This window comes from Pseudogymnoascus destructans (assembly GCF_001641265.1).
Source record: "Pseudogymnoascus destructans isolate 20631-21 unplaced genomic scaffold scaffold_34, whole genome shotgun sequence".
NCBI classification, from domain to species: Eukaryota; Fungi; Ascomycota; class Leotiomycetes; order Thelebolales; family Thelebolaceae; genus Pseudogymnoascus; species Pseudogymnoascus destructans.
The window spans coordinates 170,293-181,880 of record NW_020167553.1 but is presented as its reverse complement, the minus strand read 5'-3'; positions in this window follow the sequence as shown (position 1 = coordinate 181,880).

Genomic DNA, 11,588 nt, shown 5'->3' with positions numbered 1-11,588 from the left:
GTTACCACCCTCTCACTTCCCCGTTTATCCCCCATACTATCCTCTCCCTTCCCATTTCCCCAACTCTCACTTCATCTTCAACCCTCTCTCACTTCCCACTTCACTTCCACCCACCTCCCCTCTCACTTCCTACTTCACTTCCCCTTTCCTCCTCCCACTCTCCCTTTAAACTCTACCACTCCCCGTTTAACTCCTTCCCTCCTCCCACTCTCCCTTTAAACTCACCACTCCCTTTAACTCCCTTTCCTCCCCACTCTCCTTTAAACTCTACCACTCCCCATTAACTCCCTCTCCCTACTTCCCATTTTCTTCTCGCTCATTAAAACTCACTTCCTGTTCAAACCTCCCAACTCCCCATCTAACTGCCTCTCACTTCCCATTTCACTCCCCGTTTCCCTTATATAAAACCCTATCAAAATTCCAAAAACCCCATTACGTTCGTCTCATATAACTACCCTATTAACAATATTAAACCTTTTATTGACCCATCTTATTCCCAAAAATATATCTCGTCCATTATAATTACTGCTTTATATAACCCCCCCCTCCATCCCAAATTCAAAATTCGTCTCTCATTTTATCTCGTATCAAAATTCTGAATACGCCATTCTTTTCCTCTCCAAAAATTACCCCTATAACATCCCTTCACCTCCCGTCACCCCCAACTCAAAAACACACCCCCCCCCTACTTGACCGAAATCGAATTATCTCCCTTATTTAAACTTGTAATAAAATTCTGAAAACGCTATTTTGTAAGTCTCGTAAAAACTACTCTATTAACGATATTATTTTCGGATATATTTCCCTATCTTATTCCCAAAACTATATTCTCATCTGTTATAATTATTCCCTTATATATCCTACCCCCTATTCACACCAACTCGAAATTCGTCCCCCATTTCAACTCGTATCGAAATTCTGAAAAGCCATTCTCTCCGCTTGCAAAACTACCCTATTGACGATATCAAACTATTCCTCTACAATGTCCCCTTACTTCCCCTCATTCCCATCCAAAATAACTGCCGCCCCCCCCCCCCCCAAACTCAACTGAATTCGAAATTCGCCTTCCATTTCCACCTCGTATCAAAATTCCGAAGAAGCCATTCTCTTCCCCTTCAAAAACTACCCTATTAACGATATCGAACGCTCCTTATACATCACCTCTATCATAACTTATAATACCTCACTCAAATATTTGCTGCCTTACCTTTGCCACCCCGACGTAAATCGAAGTAACTCACCCATTTCAATTTGTAACCCTAACCCTAAAGACACCATTCTCTTCTCCTCGTATTTCTCGTCATTTCCTGAGTCGAACGATAAATTCTGTCTGTTGCTGGCACATGTTAACTTGGGGATAAAAATCGGGTCTTCCTGGAACCCCCCAAACCACCACCCGTCTAAATCCGGAATATCTCTCTCGTTTCAAATCGTATCAGAAATACGAAGATGCCATTCCTTCCCCTTGCAATCCTCTTTTAATACCACCCTCGAACGATAAATCTGTTGCTTACTGCAAAACTTATTGCTCTCCTTATACCTGCCCCCCCCACCCATTGCCAGTCGTCTAAATCCGAAATAACTCTCTCGTTTCAAATCATATCAAAATTATGAAGACGCTATTTTGTTCCCCTCCAAATTCTCTTTCAGACGTGATGCCGGAACGATAAATTCGGCCGCCTATTGCAATACTTATAGCCCCTCATCTGACATACCCTCCTCCCCCCTTCCGCCTGACCATATCCGGAATATCTCCACCGTTTTAATTCGTATCAAAAATCGGAGGACGCCATTTGATTCCCCTTGAATTCTCTATCATTGACGATGACGAACGTTAAGATCGGGTTGTCGCTTCAAAAGTTATCACCCCTCCAAGAACTATGCCTCCCTTCCACCCCCTGTCACCTACACCACCACCAAAATCCGAATAACAACCAATTTGAATCGTACTGAAATTCCAGAGTACGCCATTTTATTCCTCTTGAAACGCGCTTCAATTTGCCGTGTTGAACGTTAGATTCCGTCTGTCGATTGAGAAGTTATTGGCCTTCGAAAATTAAGGTCCACTGGCCCCCTTGCCACCAACCATCCGTTTAAATCCGCAATAACTAACTCACTTCTACTCGTATTAGAAATCGGAGGACGCCATTTTCTTCCCCTTGTAAATCTCTTTGAATTACGACATCGAACGTTACGCCCTTGCCTCTCGGTCCGGGTTTTATACCATCTCCGTTCCATGCCCTCTTCTTCTTAATCACCCATCGAAATCCGTTATAACACAATCATTTCAACTCGTATCAAAAATCGGAGGAGGCCATTCGATTCTGCTTGCAATTATCTTTCAATGGCGCTATCGAACGTTGAGTTCTGCGCACCGCTGCAAAAGTTATACCACGTCTCATATGTACAACCCCACCCACTGCTGCCCGTCTAAATCATAAATATCTTCACCATTTTAACTCGGATCACAAATCGGGATACGCCATTCGATTCCCATTGTAAATCTCTTCCATTAACGATGCCGACCGTTAAGTTTCGGCCGTCGCTGCAAAAGTTGGAATCCTTCTCACATGTTGCCATGGGGCCCCATTTCCTGGGCCCGGCCCAACAAATCCGAAGCAACTTACTTGTTTCAAGCCGTATCAAAAATCGTAAGAGGCCATTCGATTCCTCTTGTAAATCTCTTTCGAACGTTAGCTTTCGACCGTAGCTGCAAAAGTTATAATCCTTCAAAGTAGGTGCTCCACCACACCCACTGATTCCCCCAGCGAAATCTGCAATATCTCACCCGTCTCAACTCATATCACAAATCGGAGGACGTCATTTGATTCGTCTTGCAAATCTCTTTTATTAACGCCATCGAACGCACCGTCTGCATGCTGCGTCAGGTTCTTACAATCCATCCTATAACATGCCCCCCCCAACCACCCCTCCCATGCATCGCCCGACTAGAACCGGAATGTCTCCACCATCTGAAGTCTGATCAACAATCAGAGTACGTCAATTTGTTCCCCTTGCAAAGCTGCACAAGAGACGTCAGCGAACATTTACATCGGTCGCGAGGCTGTCAACTTACAGTCCTTGCAAGAACGTGAGTTCGAAAATGGGCCATGGGACAAGCTCCCTACTCCTCCTCACCTGGCTGCCAGTTGCTCTGCTTCGTGAAGAAGACGCAGGAGTAGCGCGTGCCCTCGAAGGGTGCGATCCAGTGCTCGAGGACTGCAGAGCGGAACAGGACAACATCCCCTGGCTGGAAGGGAATCTTATAAACAAGGGCTGGCAGGCACAGCTCCCCTCCTTCGAACTCTCCAAAGCAGGCCATCGCAACCCAGCCATCCCAGCACATCGTGGTTGTCCTTGTGTGGCCCAACCTGGGCGTTTATCAGGATCGCGAGGCAGTGCCAGCAGCTCCTGTTGCTGAACTTGAAGACCTCCAGCTCAGGCGTGGCTGCACACTCGCGGAGGTAGTTCTGCCTGTACTGCTCGTAGGCCCTGGGATCGATCTCCTGGAAGAGCCTCCCAATGGTCTGCGCGAGGGGGGCCATCTTCTTGTAGAGGGCCAGGGTGGCCCGAAGCCATTTCCAGTCCTGCGCATGTCAGAGCAGATGGTGGGAGGCGAATTTGTCTGGCCTGTGGCATGCCACAACCCAAGGTGGTAGACTCCCCACTTCTTCCCCTCGCGCTCAGCCTTCCTGGCCTGCTCCATCTCGTGCCTCTTGTCACTGCTGGGCTTGGGGGGTGGCGCGAGCTCCGTGTACTGCTCAATGGCACCAGCCATGAGGCGGCAGAGGTCCTGTTCCTGTCCGGGAGGCTCAGCCCCCCCTCATGTAGACGAGGAGCTGCTCTGGGTCCTTGTCAGCAGAGTTGAAGACGGTGACGGGCTGGATGTCGAGGCCATCCTTCCCACCATCCTTGGGGATGCCTGGAGCAGCGTGAGGTGCTTGCTGAGCTCGAGGCCCTGCTCCAGTGTGGTGGTGACCTTGGGGTTGGGTGGCGTGATGAGGTTGGTCCAGGCGAGGTCTGTGGTGATGACCCGGGCATTGCCGCGGAACTTGGCCTTCCAGTTATGGGAGAACTCACTCCTCTCCTTCCACTCATATGGCGAGTGGGCTGTGTGGTGCTGGTGGCGCTTCTGGATGGAGGGTACTGGTGGCATGGTGTCGCGAGCTCAGGTCTTGATGGTACCTCACTATAAGATGGTATAGTCTAGGATCCCCAAGGCAGATGACACAGGATGGTGTGCCCTCTTGACACTCGAGACTGAGCTGTGTGCTGGCGTGAAGAAAGCGTGGAAAAATGTTGGGTGGTTGTTGCGCGAGCTCAGGTTTTGATGGTACCTCACTATAAGATGGTATAGTCTAGGATCCCCAAAGACAGATGACACAAGATGGTGTGCCCCTCTGCCACTCGAGACTGAGCTGTGTGCTGCGTGAAGAAAGTGTGAAGAAATGTTGGGTGGTGTTGCGCGAGCTCAGGTTTTGATGGTACCTCACTATAAGATGGTATAGTCTAGGATCCCCAAAGACAGATGACACAAGATGGTGTGCCCCTCTGCCACTCGATACTGAGCTGTGTGCTGGCGTGAAGAAAGTGGTGAAGAAATGCCGGGTGGTTGCCGCGCGAGAAGGAAAAAATGTGTAAAGGACTAAGTTTGGACTTGACGGTAGAAGTTCTGATATAGACTGAGACGAGCCACGCCCGCTAGCTGCGTGGCAACTCACATGACTGACCACCCCATCAAAATTGGGTTGAAAAAAAAAAAACGTCGAGATCCGAGGCCGGGAGGAGCATGGCTGCGTTCGTCTGGGCGAGGGCTACGCAGTTACATGAAAAGGGGGATGGATTTGATGGCATCTCGCTAAGAAAATGGCGATCTCGTTAAAAAATGCCCCATCTTCTAACCCTGGTCGGGAGAGGCCATGGCAGTGGTGTGGACATGGGAGTTGCATGTTGGGATTCGTCCTTGCCAGTCTCACCTGGGTATGTAATTATAAGATAATCGTACGAGTATCAGAACTAGAGTATTGCCTCGAAATATCCCAAGGGCTAGTCTGGTATTCGAGCTATGGGGGTCTATAAACGCTTCCGATTAATTGGGGGTGATGGGGAGGGGCAGCCCATGCCCTAAACATAGCAACGATCAATGTTCGGGAGTGTCACAACCAAACGCGGTTAGGCGAAAACCTTAAAAAGATGTCAACCCTACATCTCGAGTTCGACGTTTAATATACAGCTTATATTGCTGTAATAAGATCATATGTATTGGCGGTATGTGTCATCGTCAGTAATTTAATGCAGTTCATATCTCGTCGAGGAGTGTGATTATTATAATCCGTTCCAATTTATTTAAATTGCAGAGAATAATATTTCTCAACTCACGACATAATTAATATGGCTCTATGGCTACAGTCTATATTATAAATACATGGCGCTACCAGTCGAACACCCATTCGCTAGTTTAATATGCCTCGAACTCGAGCAGCGCTGCTGCTGCGATCTTTACCCCCCAGATGCCCTTCCCACCTGCAAACTCGGCCACCTGCCCACACCATGACAGGAACACATCCACGTCATTGAACGCCCCTGCTGCCCCTGCCCTCACTGCCTGCTCACCGAACCTCTCCTGCAGCCACTGTTCGCCCCCAGTCTTGTGGAACACGCCGTAGCAGAGCGGCATCACGATGTCTGCGTACCTGCACTGCTCGAGGCCACTGGCCGGGTCTGCACGTTGACAGACCGACTGTGGGTTGTAGCACCAGTAGCACGCCGCGAAGCTGAGATCCATGGCCCGCGGCCCTGCCCCCTCCTTCTGGCCTGGTCGCGCGCCCTGAAGAAGTCGAACCGCTGGTGGCACTTGGTGAACTGGTGGTCCCACTGCTCCCCGAGCCCTCGACAGAGCAGGCACGTCCCCTTCACGGTGAGGAGGTCCTCCTTGTAGCGGCTGAGCTCGAGGTATGCCAAACGCCGCTTCTCGTGGATGGCTGCACTCCCTGTGTGCGGCATTGCCTCTGTGGCATCGTCACGGGCACGTGTGATGGGCTGGGGCCACTGCTGCAGACATCGCACGCCACATCATCCCTGGTGCCATCGCACTGCCGAAGCTCTGATGCCTCATCGAGGTGCGCACTCAGACACGTGCGCCTGCACTCCCGGCCTTCGAGGTAGCGGTAGAGTGCCCTCGTCTCGACATCCATACCGGCGTTGCCCGCCTGCGACTGCCACTTGTGCGGCAGGAGCACGGCTGAGTATGCCTCCCTCCCATCGCGCCCAGCCCGACCGGACTCCTGCGCAAAGTCGACGAGGGAGCGTGGCTCGTCCAGGTGCATGACGAGCCGGACATGTGGGTAGTCGAAGCCGGCGCTAAGGGCCGACGTCGCCACAATGTATGGCAGCTCGGGTGTGGTGAGCCACGTCCTGAGCAGCTCCTGCTTCTCCTCTGCCGTGCCGGCCATCGCGGTGTAGACCAGGCAGCGGAGCAGGCTGCCCAGGTCCTGTGCCTCCTCCCGTGTCCGCACGTAGAGTATGATCTTGGTCTCGGGTCTGGTCGAGCAGCCCCGCTCGCCCGCCACGCGTCCCTGGCCCTCCGCGCGCCCTCTTCTAGCAGGCTCCCCTGCCCTGTGGCCCGCTGCACGAGGTACGAGAGGTTCCGCCTGTTCGTTGAGGCCCGCACGACCTTTGGCTTCACGAGGTTGTTCTGCCTCTCGAACGCGGCCTGTAGCATTGGCGGCAGGGTGGCCGTCAGGTAGACGAACTGCGTGCGCACGCTGCGGATGAGGGCGAGGTCGGCCATGGCGTGACGGTACTCGGACGCCGTGATTGTGAGGTGCGCCTCGTCTATCACGATGCGGCCGAGCTGCTGCGTCGCGGCCAGCCTGTGCGCATACGCCCGGAACTGAGACGTGCTCGCGGCCTCGACCGTGACGAACACCAGCGGTGCGTCCCGCTCCTCGCCCGGGGCCCACACGAGGTGGTCTATCCGAGCTCCTGCACACGCCGCAGCAGGTCGCCACGCAGGGACACGAGCGGCAGCACGAGGATCGTCACGCCCGCATCAGGCAGGACACAGGGCAGCATGAACAGCAGGCTCTTCCCCTCGCCGGTGCCCAGGATGACGACGACCTGCTCCGTCCATGACATGACGACCGTCATCGCCCGCTCCTGTGCGGCCGACTTCCACTGCAGCTTGTCGTCGTGGTAGAGCCCCCTCGCGCACTTCAGCAGGGCTGCAGCAGACCACCTCTTCCGCGGCCGGTGCACGCCCACGGCAATCCTCTTCAGCATCCGCGGCCTGTCGGACCCTGCCACCTCTGCCACCTCGCGCTTCCTCTTCCCTGCTGCTGCGACCGCATCCCCGAGCACCGTGTCGAGATCCCACAGCCCCCTCCACAGGGATGACGCGCGCAGGTTCCGACGGATGAGGCCATCCCACACATTCCCAAAGTTCGCGTTCAGCTGGTTCGCGTAGCTGCGGTTCACCACCCGCGTGCTGTGGTTCCGCTGCCTCGTCATGGTCCGGATGTCATCCTCCATCTCCTCTGCATCCTCATCGTCGTCGTCGGCCCCGATGCCCTCGAAGCACGCAAGGTCGCCCGCAAACTTGGTCTTCACAATGTTGACCGTCATCTGGCGCCAGTTGGCGATGTGCAGCCGTGGCACCTTGGCCCGCACGCACGCCTGCTCCATGCACCGCGTCAGCCGGTTGTCGGCCCACACGGCCCCGTCCTTCCACCACAGGTACGCGGACATGATTGCGCGTGGGGAGGACTGGCGCAGGAAGGCCTGGCGGAGCGGCACGACGTAGACGAGGTAGTCCAGCAGGAGGTCTCCGATGGCGGCTGGCAGGAAGCGGATGTTGTCCTTGAACCTGCCCGTCTGCTGCTGGCCCTTGTGGTAGGTGGTGTGCAGCATCACGAGCCCGTGCTTGAGGTAGACGCTACGCCTCCGCTGCGTGTTGCGCCAGGTGAGGGAGAACAGCTCGCTCTCGCGCAGCGGCTGGCCCGAGGCCATGTGGATGAGGACGAGGAGCCGCTTGAGGAACTCGTCAGCGACGGCCTCGTACTGGTCGATGGCCTTCTGTCGCCACATGACCCTCGTGACCCCTGCATCAGCCTCTCCATCCTCTCCATCCTCAGCAGTAGGTGCAGCAGTGGTGTCGAGGAATGACGCTCGGAGTGACTGCGACTCCCGTATGACATTGCGCAGTGAGCCCGCGAGCGGCTTCAGCAGTGCCGCGTTCTCCCGGTGCTCGCCAAAGTGCCAGCTAAAGTTGTCGGCGTCGAGGTTGTCCTTGAGTGCCCACGCGCGCATCCGTGGCAGGCCCGCTGCGCCAAACATGAGCTCGCCGTGCAGCAGATGCTGCGCCTGCCTGAACTCCGACAGCAGCAGCTGCTGCACCTCGTCCATGTTCAGGTCGACGTCCCTGTAGGTGAGGATCTGCTCGTCCTCGTCCCAGTGCGCCTGGTGCGAGCCCACTCCGTCCTTCGACACCGCGAACAGCAGCAGGCGCCAGCCCAGTATCTCGCCCATGGGCGTCTCCGTGTCCGGCCGCAGGTACTGCTCGCAGATGCTGTTGATGTGCTCGAGCGTGCTGCCGGCGCCCGACCTCTCGAGGTATGCGGCCGTGCTGAAGATGAGCAGCTGCACAGCCCAGATCAGGCCGGACAGGCAGCTGTTGAAGTTGCCCGGCTCCTTCCACGACTTGGTGCGTGGCTTGACGCTCAGCATCGCGCAGAAGCTGAGGAGCGGCGAGCTGAAGCGGTCGCCGCCGAACTCGTGGCAGACGAGGGCCATGCAGAGGGATCGGAGGGCGTCGTTCAGCGCTAAGCGGTCTCCGTCGGCAGCGCACTCCAGGGCGGCCTCCCAAGCTGTCGTCTGCTCGTCCGTCAGCCGGATCCGGTCCTCGGGGCGCCTGCCCTGGTCCGCGCTCAGAGGTGGCGTGAAGTGGCTGCCGCAGTAGGCGACGCGGTAGCAGTACGCCATGAACTGCTTCCAGTACCCAAAGTTTGTGCGCAGTGTGGATGGCTCCTTCTTGGGGTCGAAGCCGCGCACCCTGCCTGCCCTGCAACTGGCTGGTGCCGATGAGGTAGGGGCGCCATGGAAGCGGCTCAGCGCGAGCTGCCTCGGCCACGTCAGCATGCAGTCCGGCCCGTCGAAGCACCAGCCGTGCACCTCAGCGAGGATCTCGTCCATGACCTCGAGCATCAGGAACAGCTCGGGCTCTCCCTCATCTGCGCTCTTCGGCAGCGCAAAGGCGGCGTGCATCTCGTCCTTCTCTAGGCCCCGCACGTGGTTCTCGATGCCAGTCCGCCTCAGCCACGGGACCGCAGCCGAGGGGTGGCTGTCGAAGCCGTGCACCTTGTTGCCCTCCGTCTTGATGTCGTCCGCTACCATGGTCGCGTCCGCGTCGGCCAGGTCGAAGAAGGCCTGCTCCTGCGGCTCGAGGGCGATGGCGGCAGTAGCTGCGTCCCCTTCCGCCCTGTCGTCGTCTGTAACCACAAAGTACCGGACATGCTCGGTCTTTGCGAAGAAGGTCTGCACCGTGCATCTCTGCCACGCGCCACCCTCACTCTGCTGCGACGGCTTCTGCCCGTGCTCCCGGGACACGTGCGCCCTGATGGCCGGCCCGGACCGGGTCAGGGTCGGCCGGCCGTCGTCGCAGAGGATGCAGGAGAATGCCGGATGGCGGCGCAGTCCCTCGATGGCGATGCAGGGCTGGTCTGGCAGGGCGACCTGTCCCGGGGGCCGCAGCTCATGCGTCGCGAAGAGGTCGAGCAGGGTGCGCAGCTCCGGCCCCTTGAGGTCGTGGGGTGGGTGCCTCAGGTGCCACTCCTGGCTGGCGCGCGCGGGCATGAGGCAGGTCCCGCAGTCGCGGCAGAGCAGCACCCCGTGAGTTGCGAGGTAGGAGAAGCTGGCCGCCATCCTTCCCTTGCGCGAGCGGTGTGTGTGCGCTATTCGCCCTTCGTTGCATGCTCTGTATGCGTGCTTGATGCGCCTGCGCCGTCCCGGGGGTCTCCCAATTTGCTGCACAATAATCGCTCCACAATGGCCCGTGCGCGCGCGAGCGACAGGGGTCGCTCGCGTGGGGATTCCCAATTTGCACTACAGATACGGCCGCTTCTAGGGGTAGGTTGCTGAATACACCAGGACGTCATCTAGGTAGACAATGGTAAAGATGTCTAAGTATTCGTGCAAAGCATCATTCATCAGTCGTTGCATGGATGCGGGTGCGTTTGTTAGCCCAAAGGGCATGACTTGATACTCGAATAGGCCATAGCGGGTGCGGAATGCTGTTTTCCACTCTTCCCCAGCCTTGATTCGGATCAGGTTGTATGCTCCTCGCAGATCTAGCTTACTGAAGATCTTTGCTCCTTGAAATCTATCGTGTAGTTCGTTGATTAACGGCAGGGCATACCTGTCCTTGATTGTGATGTTGTTCAACGCTCGATAGTCCACACATAACCGTAGGGAGCCGTCTTTCTTTGGTACGAAAAGCACCGGACTTCCTGCTGGTGATGTGGATGGTCTGATGAATCCTTTCGCTAGGTTATCATCGATGTACTCCTTAAGTACCTTCAGCTCCTTTTCCGATAGCTGATATATTGGTCCGAACGGTGGACTCTTGTCTTTTTCCAAAGGTATCTCGTGATCCCATGGTTGGTGCTTAGGAAGCGCCTCGTTCTTAGGGCCTTCCTGGAATAATTGCTCGTATTCCTTGTACTCCACCGGTATACTCGTCGGTGAGGATGCCTGGGCTAGGTCATCGAGCTCGGAGGTTGCACATAACTCCTTCCGGCCCTGGGAGGGTTTCTCCCGTTGTCGCGTGTCCGTCCGTTGTTCACACGCGCACTGGCTCATCACAACTTTCTCGTTCCACCAGTCGATCTGGGGGTTGTGTTTCTTGAGCCATGGCACACCAAGGATGCACGCATGGTTGTCCATGTGCACGATGTCAAACTGAATCGTTTCCTTGTGCCCGTGTAGCATGACCATTTCCAATGGGACCGTTTCGTGGGTCACCATTCCTTCATTAGTCGAGATGGGCTCTCCATCTACGACCATTAACGGGTATGGTTCGGTTTTCAATTGCGTCTTGAAACCTTGCGTGTCTGCTACTTTCTTTGTCATAAAGTTGCCCGTCGCTCCTGAGTCAATCATTGCTCGGAGGTGTCGCTGTTGTGTCATACTGACATTCGTTGCACTCAGTTTGCTATCAAACTCAAGAGCAAACTTAGAAATCTCCTCCTCAAACCTACAAGTCACCATACATATCTGGGCTTATCACACCAACAACAGAAGCAATACTACTCAACGATTGCTGAAAACTCTTCTACTACATCTGTTTATGCTACATACATCACGGCATATCATTTGGACACTCATTGAACAAGTTATTAAGAAAATCTCCTCCTTAAGGGGGTGGGCCAATACTACCACATGGCATATCTCTACCAACTAGAGGCCTAGGAACATGAACGATAGCTCTAGAAGCTTCTACAACCCTCTATGATTCATTACACGTCATCGCTCCTTAGTTACCCACAAGATTGGTTAAGTTATGACATAATTTGTCTATAGGTACTCTGACCTTG